The sequence below is a fragment of the Buteo buteo genome, chromosome 1, assembly GCF_964188355.1.
Source record: "Buteo buteo chromosome 1, bButBut1.hap1.1, whole genome shotgun sequence".
Lineage (NCBI taxonomy): Eukaryota > Metazoa > Chordata > Aves > Accipitriformes > Accipitridae > Buteo > Buteo buteo.
In genome coordinates this window covers 46231026-46255355 of record NC_134171.1, presented here as the reverse complement: position 1 = coordinate 46255355, position 24330 = coordinate 46231026, and positions in this window count along the sequence as shown.

The window sequence follows — 24330 nt, the reverse complement described above, 5'->3', positions numbered from 1 at the left end:
GCTTTTGACCCACTTTGTAAGGTGGATCCTGTCTCTTCTCAGCAGTCATCAATCCTTGGAGAGTCCCATGGTCATAAAAACTGTATCCCTGTTTCCAACACCAGGCATGCAGCTGGTTATTGACCCACAGAATCAGTGGGTCACCAGCAGGATCGAGGAGAAAACCACCTGTGCCCTTGATAATCACCCCCAGAGCCATATAGGCATGCTTGATACGCTCCAGGTCTTCCCTGTCATGTGGAAGAGCGGCAGAGATAATAGTCTGAGGGCTGATGAAGCCCCATCAGTCTTTTTTGCAGCATCCCAAATCTGAGCCCTGGCAAGCAGCAAACCAACCCAGGTGACAAGTTGGGGCAGCTGATGGAGACTTCAATCTCTTTCTTTCTATTTCTGATGCTGAAGGGTATGCTGATCTCCTGCCACAGCTCCTTTACTTGCCAAGACAGACCCTCCACCAGTGCACTCCTCCTGCAGGTAAGGAGCCGATCTCCTGCTACCCAAGCCTCAGCAAGAAAGCCCAGGTGTCCCTGCAGCCCCAGACTTGGAGATGCACCTGCACTCTAGTGGAGACCTCAGATGTGCTGGAGCGAATGTTCCAGTGGCTGCTGGGGACTGTGCCCTGCAGCATGTCTCCACCACTGCTGAGCAGCACGTATACTGTCCTCGGCAGAGTTTCTTGCCCCCTCTGTGTGCTCTTCTGCATGAACTGTTGCCTCTGTCATATGCAACCCATCACCACAGTAAATGAATTGTTAGTCTGATCTAGCAAGTTCCTAGATGTTCTTTCTAACTCTGCAGTGGTTTTCTTCTCCCTGCCTTATTACAGTGTCAGAATAATTCTTCGTGGTTGAACAGCAGGGAATGGTATTGTTTATTCAGCAGTAGGTTAGGTCTAGAGAAAGAAAGGGATGAGGGCAGGAATGATCTCAGGGCAAACATGGTCTCAAATATGAGCAGAATGTCAGACTTTCAAGAACCTGATCAAAACCAGAGGTGTATTAACCTATTCCACACAAAGGAAGGTGTGACCTGGGCAGAGAATAATCAAAAAGGGGACAGCAAAGACAAATAATACCTTTTTTTTTTTTTCCTTTAAAAAAAAACAAAACACAAAACCAAAACCAAAACTTTCAATGTTCTTAGTCCATATAGACTCACATTCTAGTGTCTAGGGAATTTTCCTTTACTGTAATTTGAGATAGAGTGGCATAGACCTTACTTACAGGTGGAGAAAGGGGAATAGCCTTTAAAAAGTCATTTTGCCACAGGCACCAAGAAGTATTTATACACACTGATTAGCAACCACTGTCTTTTTAATGAGAAATGGGATGTCATTTGTCATTGTAGCAGACCCTGCTGCCATTGCTCTCTACCGTATTTTTAGCAACTGCATAATAAATAACATCTGAATATAACCAAGTGAATAGCTGGTTTGCTCCCAAATGAGGAAACATTCCAAAAAAACCCACCAAAACCCCAAACTGGTTATCACTGAGGAATTACAAATCTCCACTAATTTTTTCATAGTGACTATATTCTCTACTGGTAACATATAGTACCAGTATATTAAAAACTTTATTCCATTCTAATTCATTATTTTAAATGTTAACATTACATTAAAAAATGGAAAAAAAATTGTACATGTGTTCATGCCATGCAGGTGGAGAGGAGACAAAGTTCCATGAGTGTAGAATCATTTTACACATCATGTGGCCCTGAGTGCTACCAGACTGTCAGAAAACAATGAATGAAGCCCTAAGTCCCAGAGCAATTCCCTTCCCCCCATCGCCATACATTAAGGCTCCTTTATTCTAGCTAACACACCGTGGTCCCAGCTGTCTTTGAAGTAGATGTGACTTTAGATATTGATGTTAATAGAAGCACTGTTGGACCCTGCGTGGTTGAAATATTCTGGAAAACCTCACTCCTCACCATGAATATTGCCCAAAAGTAGATGGCTTGGACAATATTTTTGTACAGTGGACACTGTATTGACTTTGCAATGAAATGAGATGATGATAGCAAATCTAGTCTAGCCTTATCTGGTGCAGCATAGCTCTTGCCATTAGAGTTTCTGACAGGTTCAGTATTTATGTTGCTGACAAAGTAATGAAAAGTGAGCCTCTAGATTTAGTTGTTCACCTGAACACTGGGTAGAACTGTGACCTCAAAGTGACCCTTGTAACATAAGAAAGCACTGTTTTTGTAGATTTTATGACCTTCGAGTTTGTGATTTCCTCCCTCCCCCCCTCCAGATTTTCATAGCAACAAGACTTTGTACCTTTTGCTTCATTATTAAAAGAAAGACTTCAGAGAACAGAAAAGATAAATAGTACTGAAGTCCATGACTCTGGTGTTCATAAAAAATACTGAAAATTTATGAGGAACCACCTTAGTATATCATAAGTTTACTTTATTATCTCTTCTGTACATGTGAAGTGTGGAGGACCTCGGCTGGACCGAAGGGCCTGGGGAGGATATTGGCCTTGACAAGATTACAGTGTTCCCGTGAGAGAACAAGAAAGAATGAGAAGCATGCCTGGGAAACTAAGTTTAAGGAATGTGTTGACCGTTTGCAGTTGTGATAAGGAACCTGAAAAAGTCACCCAATGAGGGGTGAGAAAAACAACTTCTGACAACTTTTTGACCAATAAGGGACAGACATATGTACAAGGTAACAAGTATAATGGGTATAAATTTGCTGGCCTGTAGTAATTAAAAAACCCTTCTTTGCTTGTACTATAAGAATGCATATGTGTCGTTTGTCCATCTTGACCACGACAGTGAAGGGAATATTTTGTTTTTTAAATAATACAATATACTGGTGCTTTATCTTCTTCATTGCAAAAATGTAAGAACATTATGAATTTTAACAGGTCACAATTCTGATACAGATTATGGGTAGACACATATTTATACATATTGAGACTCAGTGGGTTGAATGATTAGGTCAAATTCTAATCTGAGGTGGAACTTTTAACATCAGCTCTAATCACTGATATTTAGACTTTCAAAAAAGGCCTAAGTGGATGTGGATTCATGTCCTTGCTACATAGATGATTCTACAAATGGAAATTGATTTATTTTTACCTTGTTATACAGCAGCAAAGATCATGGATATGTATTTCTTTGATGAAAATTTGTTGCTAGAGGTAAGCTCCAGATTTTTGATGTTTCCTGCATATATTAGTTGCATGTCATGAAACCATATAAGGTTCATGACCATGAAAAAGGGAAAATGAAGCAAATACTGTAATTATGAACTTTTTGCATTTTTAGTAAGGGTTGTAAAAATACATAAGGTAACTGTGACAACAAACTACCACTCTATCATTAGTTACAAGCCATGGAAAGAGGTAAGCCAGAGCAACAGTAAATGCAGGAACTTGCTCTTGAAAGCAAGAAACCACTCAGCAAAACAGAACTTTCCTTAGCTTTAATGCCAGCCCTGACAAAGCTTCAGTTGTGCTACGAAGGAACATTTGTGGTTTCTTCAGGAAGCCAGGTATAACAACTTAGAAAAGGTGAAGCATACTGACTTAGCAATATTTACATACAGATAGTAATGCTGTTCAGCCTAGTGACAGGTCCAGAGCGTTCCTTCTCCAAAAGGAGGCTTCTGCAGTGAGGGAGTGTAAGAGTCGATCAGAAAATCAGCATTGTCTCAACATTGTCATCAGAAACATGAACAGTATGCTACCTGACAACGGCCTGTTTGGAGCACAGCGGCTGGTCCCAAGGATGGAATGTGTGGTACAAGGTTCCTGGAAGGGACCTGGCTGAAACCGTTAGAGATAACCGCATAGCTACTGTCAAAAAGGATGGATTGCAACTGTTGCCATAACATCGATGAAGAAATCATGAACTTTAGATGAAGTTTGCTTCATTATAATACCAAAACACACCTCCTGGTCGAAGGCTGCCTGCCTCCAAGACTTACCATGCCTCGGACACTGACCCCGCACCTGCATGATAGCCTCACTCGAGAAGCGTGGAGATATGATAATTGTATTCTGAGAAGGGCAGAGATATGATAATTGTATTCTGAGAAGGGTGGAGACTCCTGAGGCAGAGGTGGAGCAAGGTGTGTTACTAAGCATAAAAGATGACTTCTGAACAACGGAAGTTTGAAGCTTCCCCACCAAGGACCATGACGATCGACGACGCAACATTAGCTGGACCTGGGACTGTTAGGACGTCTTGAGATCAGCGGTGGTAGCTATAACCTCTCTTTCTCCTCTCTCTAAACTTAACTTTACTTTTCTCCTTTCTTTCACCCATCTCTAACTATCGCGTGCTTCCTCACAGGCAATACAATAAAGTTTTAATGTGTGATTACTGCTATCCCCTTTGGTGTTGGTCACCTTCATTTTGCACTTTCGAGATCATAGCAAACGAACCATCACGAGTCCACCGAGTGGACCGTGACAGGGAGCAGCTTTTTTCACTATGGACTCTTCATCATTCAAAATTTGTAGGTGGAATTGCTGTTTTTTCCTCACAGCTTTTGAGTGCATCATACATGAATGCAGAAGTTGCTGTCACTTCAGGTCCTTTCGTGGGACATTTGAGAAGCCAGGCAGAGTGGAAGAACTTGTGTACACATAGAAGGCCTAACACCATCAAATGGTAGTAGCAGTAGTACTGATCGATTGCCTCATGTTTACTGAAGTGCGATAAAAGTCTAAAACCACCAGGCACCATACAGTGGGCATTCTCTGTAATGTTAAAACAGTTTGCATAGTGCAATAAAACATAATTAAGCAACACTGAGTTTGTTATGAATTTGTCAACAATTCAGATGTTTCTCAATAGTTTGAGTTGTTCATTAGCATGAAAAATAACCATCTTTATCACATTTACATTCATCTTAGAAGTATGTAACGAGGGAAAATAGCAAGAAAACATATAAAAGCCGTCTGTATAAGAATGCAATAGCAGTTAAGAAATATAATAAAATGAACATAACTACCTAGAATCATACACTAATTAGAATGATTTGTTTGCCTGGAAAAATAGAGTTTGATCTAAGCTCTCAGTTACTTACTGGTAAGCACAGACTGTTGGGGAAAGGGCAGATAAACTTTCTCAATCCATCTAGCTGCCAGAGTGATCCTATTCATAGTGCTTTCATATGTGATGCTGAATTGGTCACCTGAACCAAACATTTTACTTAAAGTTTAAGCACCTAAATACATGGTTTAATTATTGAGCATGGAGAGCCCTTATCCACCTCAGTGGTAATAATGATCATTTAAAGAAAGTTATTTTAGGTTTTTATATAGGAACAAAGACTGGAAGAAAGTAATTATTGAGTCATTGAATGCAGTGTAGGCAAGTATTAACTGCAGTGGTTTCCATTCCCTTTTAGCAAGGCACTACAGCTGCCATCTCCTCTTTTCAGCATGAAACAGGGAAACAAAAAAAAAAAATCTATAAACCAAACATTAAATAACCTTTAACATAGATATTTTTTTCCCTCTTTCATCACTTAAACAAAATCAACATATTTTATTGTCATTGCTTCTGAAAACCTTGGACCAGCTGTTGTGTCATTGAACTAATCACAGTCTAGCTTAACCTTACTGACTTTAGAGGCATTAGTTGGAATTACAGTAGCATTGCATGGTGCATACATAGTTTGGACCACTGCAGAGATACCATTAGAATATTTTTGTCTGCAGTTCAAGAAATATGCTATATAACACAGTGTATCATAGGGACTTTCCAATACATTATGGCACTTACAGTTCCACTTAGAGTTCTGGGAGGAAAAAAAAAAGGAAGAGAAAAATGGGCTAGAAGCCTTAAAAGAATCTGTCCTACTTTAGTTAGTACTTTTTAGTTAGTTAGTACTTTTAGTTAGTGATATTTAATACAGTTTTTGTAGATTTCTGAATCATCTGCTACCCTTTAGCACTGAAAACTTCATTAAAGTGTTTTGTTGTCTATAGAAGGAACTTTCAGTGTATTTTATTTGATAGTTAACTAAAGTGTACAGTTTCCCTTTCTTCCCTTTCATGGCCAATTAATTTCCCTTATAAAGCTAATCAATTTTGTAACCACTAACCAATGTTACTCCCTTTGACCAACAGTTAGAGTTGTTCCCAACCTATGTCTCTGTGAACTCTACTAATAAAATGGTCTTTCTCAACACTGATGAGGGCCAGAACACTGTGAACTCAGGGACTCCTATTCACCTAAAGCAAAGCAAAGTTAAGTAATTTTGCACACAAACTATGAAGCATGTGCATTCAAGTGTAACTGCTAGTGTTTTGAGAATGACTGTGGGGTGCATGGCCTGGCATGGAGCGTGGCACTCCCTGGTGCCAAACTGGCTCCAAGGACTGTATGTTATTGCACCAAGGCTGCTGTAAATTTGTCAACAGTTCCCAGTAGTCTGTTCCAAGATTGAGGGATTGGCATAATGCAAGGACCTGTGCTGTACATCAGTCTTCATCAGAAGATTAGAATGTGGGATGATTGAAGGTGATGAGCAGAGAAAATGGTGTGAGTTTCATTGCACTGGAATGGGGGAAGTTCCTCAAAAGTAGAACAGAGACTGCATTTCTTATTAGCATTCAAAATCACAGGGTTTACAAAGAAAGACAGAGATTGACGTTAGGATCACAGGAAGTGTTGATTTAAGGATCAGTCATAACTGTCAGGTAGTTACAGGGGCCTAAGTAACATCATGATTTAAGAAAGAAATACGAGCTGTTTTCTGGAGAGGAGTGGCGGAGATCTCCTCTCCCTCCAGGGGGATAACATCTGTAAAGAAAAGAAAGGACACAGAGACAAGGTTCCTATGCAAGAGAGACAACTGAGAATTTTCTTGGAAAAGCTTTTGTTGTTTTAGTGAAATATCTATGTGTCAAAACACAATAATTTCCATATGATGTATGTATCAAGCTTGGATGGACCTGAAATGAGGAGGGGACTAAGGACTCAGACTAGCCTGTGGTTTAATGCATTGATACTCATGGTATTTACTTGGTAGGTTAGAGAATCACACTTGGAATTTTCATGCCTTACTCACAATAGATGCTTAAATCTCTCATGTTTCTTTCAAGTAAATACTTCTATTAGGTTCCAGATCATCACAAAGTAAAATCTGCTCATTTATCTTTGCTGGAGATTTTCCATACTTTGTAAGTAATTCAATACATGATAAAGCCCTGAACTTTCTTGACTTGAGCTTTCCCAAATCAGGTGGAGCAGCTGCGCTCTTACTAACCCTCTCTTTCTTCCTATTCTTCTCCCTCTCTTTTCCCATACTTCTCTTTTGAAAGTTTCATTTCTTGGTGAGTAAAAGTAATTTTAAATCATAAAAATGATTTCTTAAATTGCACTGGCAGGCATGATGTTTTGTTTTGTTTTGTTTTTTTTTCTTTTTTTTTTTTCCCCTAGATTCATGTATCTCTTGAGCTGTGTAAAGTAAGATAGATTTTATCTTTGAATATCTCTTCAAAATATATATTCAGAAATTGTATGGTCCAGGAGATGCATGGCAATATGGATGGACACATGAATGGAATCTCGTCAAATTAATAAAAGTTTACAAATTTACTGATCTAGAGCTGGGATCTGAATAGAGGGATTTAATACCTAGCAGGTGAATTTGGACAGATAAATCTCTGTGGTCTTAGAAATGCCAAGGATTAGCCCAAGTTCTTTCAGGTAAGAGAACAATTTCTACTGGTATTGAGATTGTTAATACATAGAAATCAAGTCCAGAGCTTATTGAAAATGGTTAAGTTTAGAGGATTTCTACCTCAACTGAGGTATAATAGGAATAATTTTGATCATGAGTAGTTCTTACAAATTCTAATTTCTTTATGATGTAGCAATGGACACACCTTTATTTGTTCAACTTTCCCATGACAATTCATACAAACTCCTTTTGTTCACACAAATATTTGGAGAAGAGCTTCTATACATGTGAATAAGGTTACTGAAGCATGAATGATCATATTTTTGTGCAAACAAGGGTATTCACGCTGAAATTTCTTAACTAGCTCCCCTACATAAAAAGGCTTTGTGCACCTCTAAGTTATGAGTTAGCAACAAGAGGGAGAAAAAGAGTGGTTTAAAATATAAGAAATAAATAAGTTGTTGGTGTGAACTAACATGAGCAGAAAAATAGGAATTAGGGGATCATTGTCCAGTAATAGCAATGAAGAATCACTAAAAGAGTTGTTCTCTGCTACTAGGAAGAAAACAATACTATTCTGAAACATTTGGCTGATCAGCCTCACCTCAGTCCCTGGGAAGGTGATAGAACAACCAATCCTGGAAATGATTTTTAGGCACATGAAGGACAAGAAATTGAACAGGAGTAGTCAGTAGATCCACCAAGGGGGAGTCATATTTAACCAACTTGATAACCTACGATGAAATGGCTGGCTCTGTAGATGAAAGCAGAGCAGTAGATGTTGTTTCCTAGACTTCAGTAAGGATTTCAGTGCTGTCTCCCATAAGATCCTCATGGAGAAGGTGTTGAAGCATGGCCTGGGTGAGCAGACAGTGAGGTGGATTGAAAACTGTCTGAACAGCCTGGTCTAGAGGGTGGTGATCCATGGTACAAAGTCTGACCAGTAATTAGTGGTGTACCCGAGGGGTCAATAGTGGGTCCAATCCCATTCAACATCTTCATTAGTGGTCTGGATGATGGGGTAGAGTGTACCCTCAGCAGGTTTGCTGATGACAGAGACATTTCTTTGATAAACTTACACTTTTTTACAGCTGAAGTCAAAGCTTGAGGGGAGTTTGGCAGGGCTCAGCAAAAGTCAGCAGAGAGAATAGGGCAAACTGAGGCAGCAACACAAAGCAGCATGGTTGTTCAACAGGCAGGGCAAGAAAATCTGACCCAGCAGCAAAACTGCCTGCCTGGAGTCAGCAGCAGACTCATGTATTCTTCTGGCAATTGGCAGCAGTCAAAGGACAGCTGAACCAGCAATTCATATCTTAAGGAGCAGAAAGAGGAAAATAATCAGGCTCAAAAACTCAAGACCTTATTGACCTAAAGAAAACAGTTCTCCAAGGTAGTTTGGTAAGAGTATGCAATAACTAAAGGAGAAGTACAATGTAACATAAGCACCCCAAAGATGCTACAAAACCACAAGTGAACAGAGACAATTGCCTGTCTCTTTGGTTGTGAGTTGTGCAAACTGCGTTTCTTAAAACTGGACACAGACTGCCTAGATATTTATGTTAATTTTGTATCTGACTTGCCTCCTGATGATCTGGTTCAGTTACTAAAAATGACAGTACCTATTCCTTTTGTCAAATACTACTACAGCTCCATTAGCTGTTTTAGCAATGTTCAGTGAATCTTTCCTGAATTCCAGCTGAACTCTTATGCAACATTCCTGTTTCTGCTCCTTTGCAATCTCTGTTACTGTGTCTTTGGGGTCTCTGTAGAATCATTGGGTTTGAGGGGGCTGTCTCTGCAAATTCTACCTGTCTATCTGCTTGTTGCTAAGAATTGGTTGTCATTTACCTCGTTTTCCTTAAAACCTCATCTTCAGGATTCTGTACTTCACAGAAATGAAGAGTAACCTTTCTGACAGTTGTAGTCTTTTTAAGTTCATGAAGTAACTGTGTAGAAATGAACTGTAGTTCGACTTTATAATGGATTTCACCCCTTTGAATCCCTGTTACACCATGCATTTTTTGTGTCTTTATCAGGCTTTCTTGCTGCACATTACAATTTGTTCTACTGTCTGCTGCAGTTCTTCTAAATTGAGAATCTGCTTTCCCTTGCTAAACACAATTTCAAAGGTGATGTACTGTGCTGTAAAGGTGATGCCCTTAAGTTTAGCAGAGCTAAACCTTTACAACCTCTGTAACCTTCTGAAATATCTTTTAACTGTGTTAATTTCTTTGTTCATCAAACTATTCAATCACAGATACCTCTGATGTTAAACGCTGAAATACAGACTCTCCTGAAAAAGTTTAAACAGTTTGCAGGACACTGTTTCTTTTGGTCATTAAATTGTGAACCATCATCAGATACAAGCTTCTGGAGTTCCATGTCCTGTAAATACAGATTTAATGTACACATATGACATATTACACTATGCCCCTTAACTATATTGCAAACGTACATTAAGATTTTCATGTTTGGTTCTCCAAGAATCCAATCTCAAATAAATGTGAATAATAATACAACATCAAATTGTTTTAGCCAATATCTGTAAATATAGACCAAATTTGTAATTGTGTATCACAGCTTCAGGATCTCTCTTTGGCTTTTGTATTTAACCTGCTTGTAAATGTTTAGCATATTTATAGGCTTAGCAATTACAACAAATGTAACCAGCTTCATTTTCACTTTTGATTTTCAGTATAAGATCATTTTATTCCTCAGGAAGAACTATTTTTCTCCCTGAAGGTATTTTTGATGGGGATTTCAGTGGTCTTGTTTTCTCACTCAAAAGCTCACAGCTATGTTTCCCTTCCAAGGTTCACTATCCAATTTATAATTCAGAAGTGTTCCTTCCATGTGTAGGGCAAGATGTCAGCCCTCTGTTCCTGCTTTCAGCTTTTGAAGATTTAGACTCACTCTAGAAGTCCTTTTCAGATTTTTAGCACACTTTTTCTCTTAATATGGAGCACTGATATGCTTGTTAAATTGCAAAATATTGTAAAATTAAGTTCATGCCATCTAAATATGCTTGTTGGATGTTTGGATCTGTGCATGTTTCTACAGCTAATACACTTTCTGTCCATCACAGCTTCTTGCTATTCTGTGATGTTTCTCACTTTATTTTGTTTTTCCATTTTCCAATTTCCCCTTGTGATAATCTGTTTATCCAGTGTAACTGCATCTCAGTTTTCTTCCAGCATCTTTTTGACATGTCCTTACTGCTTTCCTGATTTAGGTTTCTATCTTGTAGCTGTCATTCCAGTAGCTTTATATCTTTGATTCCAATCACCATTTGATCTCTTCTAATGGAATCAGTCAGTATGCCATAATTACATGGCTGGCTTGTTAAGTGACTGTCAGTCAAACATTCCTCAAATTTAGAGAAATGAAAGAAATTCTGTTCTTTGAGAGGTGCATATGATGACAATTCTGTCCTTCAAAAGTTTCACTTTTCTTAGGAGTACAGTATTATTCTTGCACACTCTCAGAGGCATTTCCATTCTTTTTTAGTACTGTACTAACAATGAAATGGAGAACTTCAGATACTGATATATTAAAAAAATAGCTAACTTTTGTGACTGATTTTGAGTCCAGCTGGTCATGCACAGATTCAAAAGCCTGCTTAAATCTATGCATGACTCTGCAGCATTGCCAGAGAACTTTAGTTACTTCTCCCTCTCAATAGTATTCTTCCCTCTGTCTCTATTTCTTTGGAAACTTACCTTTTCAAAAGCTCACTTTGGTGTAATGCAAAAGCTGTAGAATATCTGGTTCTAGTGCAACCACTAAGAGACTAGAAACACTGCTTCTGTGTGATGTAAATTTCTTTGCTTACGTAAAAAATAACCAACACATCAAACCTTTTCAAAAAACAACTGGGGAGAGTAATAAAACTTACTTCCTGACAATGAAAGTATTAAGTGTTGAACTGCTGCTCTAATCAGACTTCCCTTGAGATGGAATTTACTTTTTTTTTTTTCTTGCTAGTCAACCTTGCCCCTTTGTCTCTTGTCCTCTATGCTCCAAGACGGTAGTCTTCCTGTGAAGCTTGTGTGTGTATGCCTTCCTATAGCAAAATGACAGTCTCGTTCAATGCACAGTCTGACAGCGATGTTCAGCTAAAACCAAAACAATAGTCAGAGCCCACCCTGAAACCAGAACCATGATTGCTGCAAGATCATATGCTTCAAGGTCACACTGAGATAAGGTACATAACCAGCTCAAATTGCAGGGGAAAGCATTCATGCAGGGAGACATCATGGCTGTCATTTGAGATGGTATGATTTACTATGCCATCTCTGTCCATATTTTTTAGTGTTGACATTTAGTGAACTCTATACAGCCAAAGTGAAGTTTTTGAGAAAAGCCTAGAAAAAATCCAGGGATAATTGTGGGATTACTGTTATATAACAGTGAGTGATTCAGTTCAGTTTGCTGTTTTGGCCCTACTATGAGGAATTGGATCAGATCACATTAGGGTTGCCCACAAAGACATGCTGACTAGGGTCTCTTTGTTGACCCGAGGTGAAAAAGATCATCATCACATCATAAAGTTTGAGAACTGCTAACAAAGTATCAAAAAGGTCGTTAGTTTTGTTGTCAGTGTCTTCTTTCACCTTTCCCCTGAATCCTTCAGAGATCCTTGGGTCTAGCCCTTCATCTGTCAGGCCGGGAATTTCAAAGTCTTTGCTGCAATGTTGTATTGAGGAGAGCATGGAGAGACAGAAGTCTACTTTTGTTTTCTGAGTTAATGAATCTCAGTAACTGTGAATGAATCTACATCCCAATGATACCTATAGACAACAACCAAAAGCATGATGAACAAGTTCTGAAGAAAGCCTGGAAGTGGGTAAGATGATCTAGAGGAGATTAAAAAATACAGTATGCAAATATATGCAATGTTGAAAAGGGTGGAGTGAGCTGGCCACAGCAAACCTATAATATCCTATGTTTTACTGAAAATACTGCTCACTCATGTTCAGAGGGGAATAGTTCATTGGGGTGAGAACACATCATCTGCAATGCTAGTAATATTAAGTAGGATTTTACCTTCCTCTTGTCATCAGCTGCAGTTTCGTTGGCTCATGTATCCTCCTCAACATCCTCCAGCGGACAAGCTGCAGTCTGGTACGGAGACCTCCTGGGAGATTCCATGCAAGCAAAGCCTGCTGTGACTCTCAGGGCTCTTGCTGCCCATAGGTGCTATTGTGAGGGAACCTGGTCAGGTTGTACTGGGCTTATCCTTTTCGTATAACTTTCTGTAGGTACTGCTGGGCAGAATATAGGGCTTGACGAGCCTTTCGGTATGGCACAGTGCAGTTCTTATTTTGTTTTCTATAAGTGTCAGGGAGAAGAGATGATGCAGGTATCAAGCTGTCCCCTTTTTAAAGTTTTAAGTTAATTTCATATTAGTTTCCTGCCTTTGTAAGGGATGAGCTCAGTGCATAACTCATGAATGACATCTTTAGTATACTGTGTGATGTGGGTGTGCCTTCCCTCTGTTGCACGAAATTGCACAGCTTTGTCATTCCTACTGCCCGGCCATCTCATAATTCAATGATCTGATCCTAATGAACGTCTAACCCAGGCTTAAGCAATTTAAGAAGAAGAAGGGCATTTGAATGACATCGACTCACCCATGTTGGATATAGGCACTAAGAAACATCCTTAGGCACCTAGTCCTGCTGTGGACCTATTACTGTGTTGCATACAATGATTTTGTGGTATGTCTCCTCATCTCAGTTACTTATTATGTTGCTAGACATTGATGGAGAAGGAAGCTCAGACAGGTCTCTATTTCTGTATCTGTGAGACTGTATAATAGTGGGCTTAAAGCAGTACAGTATTTGGGTAAATATGAAGTTCTGAAACTATCAAACAAAAAATAGGCAGAAACAAGGAAGGTACGCAGGTGATCCAGGAAAGAAATAAAATGGTTCTTAGTTACTTTTTCAACTTAAGTTCTTGACAAGGTATTCTGTGAAAACACAGTAAAGAAACTAAGTGCAGGAAATCTAGTAAACAACATTTATATTAAAACACCACCAGTGAAATACTCCATCATTCATCTGTTGATTCCCTCATCTATTCATCTGGTGATTACTGCAGCATTTCCTTTGTCACAAAACATGGGTCAAAGACCAAACTTCCTGCTAAGGAAGTCGCATTAAAATGGCAGCCTGCACTGAGAGACATCAGAACAATTCACATCTGGGCAGATGCTGAAACAGTGCTAGGTATAATGACTGGAGTGCTCTAAGTGTTAAATAATGATCATGGACATACCAGTAAGATGTCCCTCCTCTTCAGAGATAGGAGATCTACTGCATTGAAACCTAGAGGCAAATCATCCTTGTCTGGGTTTGCAAAGCAATACATTTTTGCAACTAACATGCTTATGAAAAGCTGCATTAAGCCTCTTTTTCCACCTATCTCTATCTAGGAAAGAGAATATACTTTTTTTAAATGATCTCCTAAACTGAGATTAGTTGCCATGTGGGAAGATCACGACATCCATCTATTAGGATACACCATTAGGATACAGCTGGTGAAGCCCTCACAAGTAAACAGCGTTGGGGCAGTTCATTTCACCTGCCTCCATTCTGGATGCTCTTTCACTCATGGTCTGTACCTGCAACCTTAATTGTGTTGGCATTGTGTTTCTCTCTCACAACTCTCCTGGGCATTTCCAGGAATGCTAAGTAGGTGCTCTTCAGTACATCTTTTAAATGGAGGAAGTGATATTGACCATGCATGTATATTTTTGTCTAATGACAAGTCTAATAACATAGCCAAGTTTCCTCTCATTTAGTGCAAGCTTGGAGTAAATGCATGTGTATATTTAGTGGATTAAAAGACACTTGCTAACTTCTTCAGTCATAGGAATGTGATTATGTGCTTGATGTATGCCTCAGCTCAGCCAAGAATATAATGCACCATGGCATGTACATCAGCAAAATCTAAGAGGCCTAACTATGCCTTGCAGCAAACATCTAGGCAGGATGCTCAGGTTCTTAAGCAGCAATTCCTTTGTGAATCATCCTATGCAAGGAAATTTCTTTATATGTACATAAAATCAAACTTAATTTTCTAAGGATTACACTTTGCCTATCCACTACTGATACACCCAAGCAGATAAGCATTTACCTCAGTAGGATCATGCTGAGTCCCTATACACTAAATGGTAGATGGAAATTAAATAAGATAGCTAAGTTCAGGACTGTAGATTTTTGACCACAGATGTGCTATAAAAGAAATGGCAGCTTGTAGGCTATTTGTTACTGGGTATACACCACTGACTGCATTATATGACTGACTGCAAAGCTGGTCATATAGTTTTGCAGAAGCTGATTAGTTAAATCACCTGCCAAGATATACTTGTGCATCCCATCTCATATTTAGGGCTTGAAAGGGGAGAAAACATATCTATTGCAAAGAACTCAAAATGAAGTACAACCATTTGGTGCCTCTAGGAAATCCTAGGTGAGTCATTTACTGGCACCAGTAAAAGCTGAAATCAAGGTGAAGGATAGCTGTCAAGGGTTATAATATAGGATATATTATGAATTTCTCATTGGAAATTGACTGTGCTATGCACAATCAGCTGCTTACTTTCCCCTAGTGGAAAAAAATAAAATAAAATTAAAGAAATGAGCACATTTGAGAGAGCAATACTGTGAGAGACTGAAAGAGTTAATGTCTCAAACATCATGGTGAGGCAACTTCTGCCTAATGACAAACTCTGCATAACAATGAACTCTGCATAGCAAGGAACCACAGGTGAAAAGAAGCTGATCAGCACAGGACATCAGCAACAGGATGAGGAGGGCCTACTGTGTGTAGCTCTGTGTTCTGATATGTGGAGTGGGGCAGGTCACCATGTATGGCCAAAGATCAAACAATGGTCATGTCTGCAGGGAGGGAGAAGTTACACCCCAAATGACACCCAAGCCCGCTCACCCACCCACCCATTTCCCAAAGGTTCTGGAAGCACAAACCGCTCATGACACCTAATTAGCTTAATGAGTTCAAGTGCTGGCCCAAAGGAAGAACAAGGAGAAGATAAAAAGACACAAACTGAAGTCCCACGTGCCTACGGGAACTGGACCCCCTCAGCTGGCTGGACCAACACTGGACCCAGGACCGGTGAAATCTTTCTCTTTTCTCTCTCTGTCTCTTATTTTTTCCATAATCCCTACACCTCACCCCCTTACACATAAACTGCTGGCCAAGTCTGGGACTAAGAGTAGATCCAGCCACCCCTGGGCTCCTCTCTGAGACGGAGTCTAGAAAGCAAAGGGGGCTGCTCTGAGCCTCGTGACTCCACGGAAGGGCTCTCATTTTCTTCCCTGAATTGATGTATATGGTTACCACGACTTACATGGTTTACTGAGGTAGTTCCATGCCAATTCCTGTTGTGGGAGACCGCACCACCTACTGTTAATGCCTTCCAAGTTCAGTTTGCTTCTGCCATGAATAAAATGTTCAACTGATCGTTTGGTGAAGCTTCACCTTATTTTAGCCTGAGGGAATTCTGAACTCAACACGACTCCTGGTCTGTCCAGTACGGGTCGTGACAAATACCTGTAATGAAGAAGCATTAAGTTTCTTATTACCAAGGCCTGTTTCTATATGCCTTAATAGGAATACCAAAATCTTTAAAGAAAAGTGTAACCTAGGCTATTTGTTCAGAAAGACACAGTGGCATATTGCCTTCTTAGTGAAGGCAGTGTAAAGACTGTTTGCCTTTGGAAACATGCTGCTTTTTCCGTTTACATGTAAAGAAACACAATTTCATCTCAGCAAGAGCATTTATTAAATCATTAATATATAAAAGTAAAGAAATAATAAGACCTCTGAAAAAGATTTTATAAAGAAAAGATTTAAAATAGTGTCAGGATGACATATGCAAATAAAAAAAGCAAGGGTATGGTAAATTGTGGGAAATGGTATCATCAAGCCTGAAAGTATATTTACATGTGTACAAACATCTTGAAAGTCAGAAGACATTTTCTTCCACTTGTGAGTGATAAGGCAAAAATTTCTGGTTCCTTCTATATGCTAATCAAATACCATTACGTACAAAACAGATAAATGTGATTTATAGGATAAGGTAGAGCTCATGGTTTAATCTAAGTTAAACTGGGAAATATGCAGGTGGCCTAACTTCAATGTTTAACACAAATTTAGGTGTAATGTTAGACCAGGAAAGGTATTCAGGACTCCTGCTTTCCTTTATCACTTACCTGGGAAACTCCTAATACTTAGAACTGTTTCTATTTTAGATTGCATATTTCTCTACATGTCTGTGAATAATTATCTCTGCATAGTTTAGAGTTTGACCAGCTATAAACTCAGATGACAGCTAAACTTCATTACAGTTCAGAGATGTGGCTCCTGAACTGTTAAATTCTTGGGAGAGATTTGGCCCTCAGGGATTCTCAGAGTGGGCACTTCACCAGGCAAACATAGTCAAGGTGGAGGCATCAGAGTTTAGTTCAGAATATGTAGAAAACCAGCATTGGAATTGTAACTTTTTTAAAACCAAAAGTTAGTGCACGTTCCTAGAAAGTGAAATATGAGGTTTTAGGCCTCCTCTGCTCAAGTATGCTGCTTCTGCTCCTGAAAATGCTGTAACCACTGAGCTGATACGAGATGCTTTAATTTCACTGTTGAACTTGCAGCACTAGGCAGCAAGAATTAGATTCTTAGAGCAAGGGACAAGATATAAAAAGGACAGTCTGGGGAAGAAAAGATATCACCTGGGAGCAGGAAGTAAGGTTTTCTGGTTCTTATATTATTTTAATGCATTATGCTGATTTATTTGGTTTGCTAGTGAGCAGGAAAGTATGTGTGTGATGGAGTCAGGGAAAGACATTTAGCTATAATACCCAGGATTGTCAGGGAGTCTCAAAGTCAATCAGTTCCAATAAATTTTCTCCGAACTGATCTCTAGCAATAATTTTTTTCCCCATGATATTAAGCAACTTTTCTATATTTGTATAAACTGCAGAACAGGAGGAGAAGGGCTGCGTTGGTTGCCCCACTGGGAGCCTGAATGCTGTCAAAGAGGCTACATCTGAGAGACAAAAGACCTTCTGTCTGCCTGGTTGCAGGGCTGTGTGAGAAAGCGTGCCAGCTGCATCGCTGTGCAGGACCCTCCCCAGTGCACAGAGAAGTATAGTGCAGAAGACCTGTGACCTCTCCCATGCAGCCAGTGCTTCCCCCTATCCCCTCACACAGCACACACTGTTGTCTCAGAGATGACACAAATTTGTCTGACGAATATTCATTTAGTATGAAATGTTCAAAGGTTTAACAAGAAATTGCAATGCAGTTTAATTAATTCAATACACAGTAATCTAAAACTCATTTTAAAGTTCTCATCTTATCTAATTTGCTATTTTAGAAGGATGATACTCACACTATCAGTATCAAAACTACTAAACTGTTAACACAGCACTTAACACTAGCTGTGCCTTAAATGATCATCTGCAGTGTACATTGGGGCAAACATTAACTCTAATTTTAAAAGGCCAAATAATTCTCAAGGACTTAAAGTAGTGAATGACAGTTAAGATTCTAAGTTTATGCTTAAATGTATCAGTATGAACACCAAGCATTCACATTTAAACTCTGATCTTATGAACACTTGCACTTAATTATGGGCTTCATATTTAAATGCATTTAAAAATGTGCATAGGTTTCGGCTGTTTTTCTGTTAGGGAAGGCAATTCAGGCCAGATTTGTGACTTTATTAGTCTACTAGAGTGTGATGGTAGCTGTCAGCAAGCACATCTTTACTACATGTGCAATTTTAAACTTGTTTAAAATGTTACCCTTCAGGCTGGTAAAATAGTAAAAGCAATGAAGACAGACAGAAGAAGTGCCTGCTGAGATTACAGGTCTGTATTCTGGATTTCTACTCAAAGTGACTAATTTATGGGTTTTGATCCGTTAATAATAAGAATCTGGCTTGGTGGAGTGATTATTACCTGGGAACTTAATCTTTGTAAACAGTCAAGGGAGAAGAAGTCAGACGCCTCCAAAGAGTAGCTTATAAGGCTTAAAAGGAGAACTTATCTCTCCAGTTACAGCATACGGTGTTTGAAAGGCCTGTATTTCTTAGTTAAGCTCCCGTGCATGCTTTGCAGGAAGCAGGCGAGTCCCAGCACTTGGGAACAGCACCGACATCCCAGACCTGTCTGAAGCACTGCCAGACCCCTTTGTCCTCACAGAATGCCAGCAGGCATTCAACGCAGTTTCAGCCCATCCCTACCCACCCCCCTGTGCCATGGGAGATTAAACACCTACATGTCATCCAGAATGTTTTGATTATGTGCAGCGACCTGCAGGTATGTAGGCAACCTCATTATCTAGTACAGAGGCAATGAGTATATTTAGATGACTGACAGGTCCGATAAGACTGTGTAGTAAGTGGTCTAAATTATTGCATTGAACTTGAGAGCAAAGATGTATAAGCCAAGTACAAAATTTCTTTATTTACTGAGGAGTTTTTTGGACTTGATTCTATATGCAAGTACTGGGATATCTGTTGATGTGTTTGAGAGGAAAAGAAAACTCTCCTGGACAGGAAAAACCACCCAGAAAGACAAAGAAGTAACACTGAAATCCTGGAAGGGCCTTATAAAAGCTCTTGGCTTTGGAAGTTATTTTTTAAAACTGGGAGCAATAAAATCTGACTTTGCAAATAATGCTTATAATTTCTAATAAATGAAGCATGACTGAAGTCACATTTTGCATGGGAAAGGTGAGGGGAAACATACCAAAGATCACTGGCTTTGTCAGTTGGAGGAGTGACTGGAATATGTGTAAATACTGAGGTTTTCTTCAATCTAGGACCAAGGCCAGGGGCAAAGGAGCTCTTGAGCAGGACAAACAAATGAATAAATGGTCCAAAAGTAAGTCTTGAGTTGTAGCTACATGAAAAGAGATTCCCAGTAGGTGTCACCTTAACTTTATGCCCACCAGCCCTTGCATCATCATCTTCATTATCTTCAGACTCCTCCTCTCCCTTTCACACCTAGGTTGCTGTTACATTGCTATATGACTTGTATAACATCTATCATAATGAGACCCTTGTCCAAATTTCTTTAAAGTTTGTTATCTGCATGAGGTAACTGTAATATAGATGGTTGGGTTTTAGAATTACTGAGGTGTATGTTTCAAATCTACTTTAGGTGTTTCATGAATTTTCTTTGTAGAACTTGAAATTAAAAAAGAGAAAACAGTCATAATATCTGTCCAGATAATTTCTTAAACAGAATTACTTTCACAGTTTCTTGTAATATCAAGAAGATATGAAATATGTCAGTATCAGAACAGACTAGATTTACTGCCTGGAAAAGTTATCTCAGTTTTATTCTAAGTTATTTCAGCAACCTGCAAGAAAGCAACAACAGGAATGTCCAAGGCTTGTGTTTAGATGATGGATTTCAAACATTATTTCATGTTGCTGGTTAATTTTCCATTAACAGATTGGTGTCTGACGTGAGTGATTAATTAACAAGTGTAAACTGTTGCCCATTTTTCAGGCCTGAAATGTGAGGAAGAAGAAAAGTTGCAAGGGGGAAAAGCAATGATAGGTATGCATTGGACCAAAAGTTAAAACTAAGCTAGGTGTCTAATAGTTAGGAGCACGACATGGTAGGAAAATGTCTCTGTCACAGTAGCAGAGATCCCTTCACAGCAGTCCTGATTTGATACCTTTGACAGCATGATCAATAGCTGTATAGCAGACTATAAGCTAGCTTGCCAGGAGATGATGTGTACCTCTTTCCACAGTTTGTGCCCTGTTTCATGCCAGACGCTGGCTGGATTGGTTCGTTAGCTAGGCAGACCTCCTGGTGTATTTGACTGTCTTATAGATACAGGCAGTCTATTTGCTCATGCAACAGATATGAGGAAATAGCCACACTGCTCATTTGTTTCAGATTTGTACACTGCTGTAGCAGCAGGCAGAAGCTCTAACTATAAAGCTGGGAAAAGATCCATAACTGGCAATTAGCAGTAATTATGATAGCTATAAGACATTCATATCACACTGGTTTTGAAAGGAAGTTCTTGGGCACCTGAGTGTGTTTAAGGAAGGAGCAAATTATTTCTCTGCTCTTGTCCCTTTTCAGTACTGTAACAGTATTTGGAGGATGTGAACAAACTCCATTTCTGTGACAACATTTCCCCAGAGAACTGCCCCCAACTCCCTCTGTAGATCTCATGCTAGTGGAAAATGACTAAAAAAGTCCATGGGCACATTTTGTAGGGTTTCTGGGTTGCTGTGGATTCTTGCATGAGAAGTTGGAAGCCAGATACACTTCCCCCCCGCCTCCCCCAGCCCTGATCTTCATGTTCCGTGTTGTGCCTAGTATAGAGGACCCTTAAGATCTACTTTGCATATGTCATTGAGCAACATTGTGTAAAACTTACCAGATAAGCTATAAGAGTACTCATAGGAACCAGGCACTCGGGTATGAACTTGGTACAGGAAATAACAGAACCTCTTAAGTTGATAGTCTCTTATCAGTATTTGCAGCTAGGCAGAACCTTGTGTTACCAATGCATTGAGTAAGCACATTACTGAACCCTGTTGCCTTTTAATTTATTTTTCTATCAATAGCATCTAATCTTCTGCATAAATCATAAATATCTGATGAAAGTTAAAATCTTTAGTGCCTGTAATTAGTCATTTATACATAATATATTAATGTTTAACATGCAGCAACCTTCTTTGACTAACTTTTTAAACATATTTGGTTTACTACCATTTTACAAAGGAATAAATTCTGTTAAATAATTCTGCTAATAGCACTGCCAATGCCATTGCAGTAAGCATGATTACTTGTGAAGATACAAATAAATTAGAATATTTACTTTATATATTTAGAGAAATCTTATTATGTTTGCATAATTTATAACCCTCAAATTCCAAATAATTATTATTTATGTCTGAATTATTGAATTGTTAAATCCATTATTTGATTCTCTGAAGAATTACTCTATTTAATTCCTCTAGTCACTTTCCTTCTACTGTTTGAATTTTAATTTTTTTTTCACTTACCAATTTTTCTTCATAGGTTATTTGAAATGAAGCTTTTAAACATAGATAGGTATTTAGTATCTGTTGAAAAGCACCAGTGAAAACTTTCAATTATTATTTGGGGACATTTTTAATACTTTGTTTTGTTCTTGCTTTCTTGTTTTCTTGTTTTCCATAATTATTTATCATCTTCCTAAAAGAAAAAAAATAATTGTACTTCTAACTTTTTCTGCCCCTCTTAGGAAGTTAGTCTATAAAAAATACTTTTTCCAGCAAAAGATGTTTCTTAATGGAGTGTATTAAGTGAATATAAAGATTTGTTGCTGACTAAGTTGTTACAAGCCAAATCTACTTGGACCACAAGGAGGTCCAGGGATCACAGTTACAGAATCTCTGCTGATGCAGTGTCACTATGTCTTACATATGCAAGTTTAATCTTCAGTTTAGAACTAGTGAAGGGGTAGTACAATAATAATTTATTTTCTAATGATATAATTAAACAACTTAATATGGAGAAAAAAGACATACATACATAAAGTAAAATACAGGCTTTCTTTACAAATATGAAATTAATTTCATGAGCATTTCTTTGCTGACAAGATATAAAGTATTAAAACTAATAGTGTGAGCACATAAAGTCTGTGATAGAAACTCAATTCCAAAAAACAACCCAATTTGTCCTGTAAAGAAAACTTCAGCACAGGGCAGGGAGGAATTTTTGACTCATCTGTAGTGTGATTTGATATGATATCAGCCAGCCAGGAATCCTTCTCTTTGTATGATATCAGCCAGCCAAGAATACTTCTCTTGTTAATTTTCTACCGTCTTGTATCACTACAGTCTCTCAGATGTGCACCTTTTATTTTCCTGTTGAAACTAATATAAAAGTCACTTGTAGGGCAAACATCACTTCCTTTTTTTGGGTTATAATAGAAAGGCTTCCTATTAAACTCTTCAGATGATAATTTGGGGGAATTAGTGCTCCAGGAAATATTTAGCAGACAAAATCTACAGTAAGTGAACAATGATTTATTCAAGCTACATTTAACTTTGGCAGCTTGTTAACCAGGATGATAGTCTTTCAGGCTGAAACAGAAATGCTTTGACTATGGCAAGAAAGCAAACTCCTGACTTAGCAGTTGAGGAAAGCACACACTTTAACTACTAATTCCTACATCAAGAATAGGTATGGAACAATTTATTATTGTAAGAGATCAGCCCTGGAGTTTAGAAGAAATCTGAGGGAGTGTTATAAATCTGACACAGAAATGAAGGAAAAAAATATGGTACCTGCAAATATGCTGCTACTGGAAGGACATGGGGGAAAAAAAAAGAAAAAAATGAAAAAGTGTCAATCTCTTTAAAAATGGTTTTGCTTGCATTTGAGAAGGTTTGGCACTTGTCTTGGTAAAATACTGTACTGTACAGTATAAATTTTAAGCTAAAGCTGTGTCGGAAGGATGCCTTATCCCTTCACATCTTAAACCTGGGCTTGGATTGGGGTAAGCTTGCAGCTGATATCTTACTGTATGGTGGAGTGTCCTCCTTATTACCTTTCATCACTGAAAGACTTTTCTATGTCTCCTGCATTGCCAGCTCTGCTAGTTCGAAGGCCTCAGTGCTTTGGTTTATATACTCATGACAATCCAGTCTTGCTCTTATCAATTTCTCTTAAAATCACATTCCCTCCAATCTAGATTAAGATAAAATTTTGATAGAAGTCCAAAATAGGCAAACAGTTAAGAATATTTATAAAAGACATAGAGATATGAAAGCAACTTTAAATTGCTTAAAATAAGAGCAAATTAGATTTCTCCCCTTCTTTTCCCCCTTCCTTTCTCCCTCCTTTAGATGATTTTTCTTTTCTTCTTCTTCTAATGAAACATTTGTCAGGGTTTCTTCTTTAAGTGTATATTATATTTCAGGTTATATCTATTACAGAGCATTAACCTTTCTAACCTTCAGCACAGAACAGTCCCAGAGGATACCTCCTTCTGGTGCCTCTGTTAGCCTTTGTAGACCGCTGCTCTTTTGAAATTTTGTACAGACTTCAGACAGATTGTTTCAACTTGAAATTCATCCAGAGGACAGTCTGACTGTTCTTCCTAAAAACAAGCTACATTTCTCTATTTAGAACAGTGGCTTGATGGAGGTGTCTGGAGATTAACATCTAAAATTGTTTTAGATGTTCTTGGGTATCTGCCCAACCTCTAGCTGATGACCCAGAAAAGCACAGATTTCCTGTAGCTCCTGAGAGAGGGCAAGCCCTGTGTGGCTGTCTTGGATACCTCCGGGCACTGGATTCAGCTCAAATTAAGACATCTAACTTTTTTGTTTGTTTGTTTTATTTTGACTGAAACCAGATATGACTGTAAATGTGCACTTCAAGCAACAGCAGGTTTTGAGTGACTGATCCCCAAGTTATCTATCCTAAGCATATTATAGAGAAAGCTGCACGTAAATGCGACATAACTGAATAAAGTCATACGGTTTAGATAAACAGACTTTCATACTTCAGAAACAAAGATCTCTCTGCTAAGCAGAAACCATGGCAGTAGCATCTAGGTAAAATATGAACAAAATAAGTCTGCAAAGATTTGTTTGATTTTTTTTTTAAAAATTA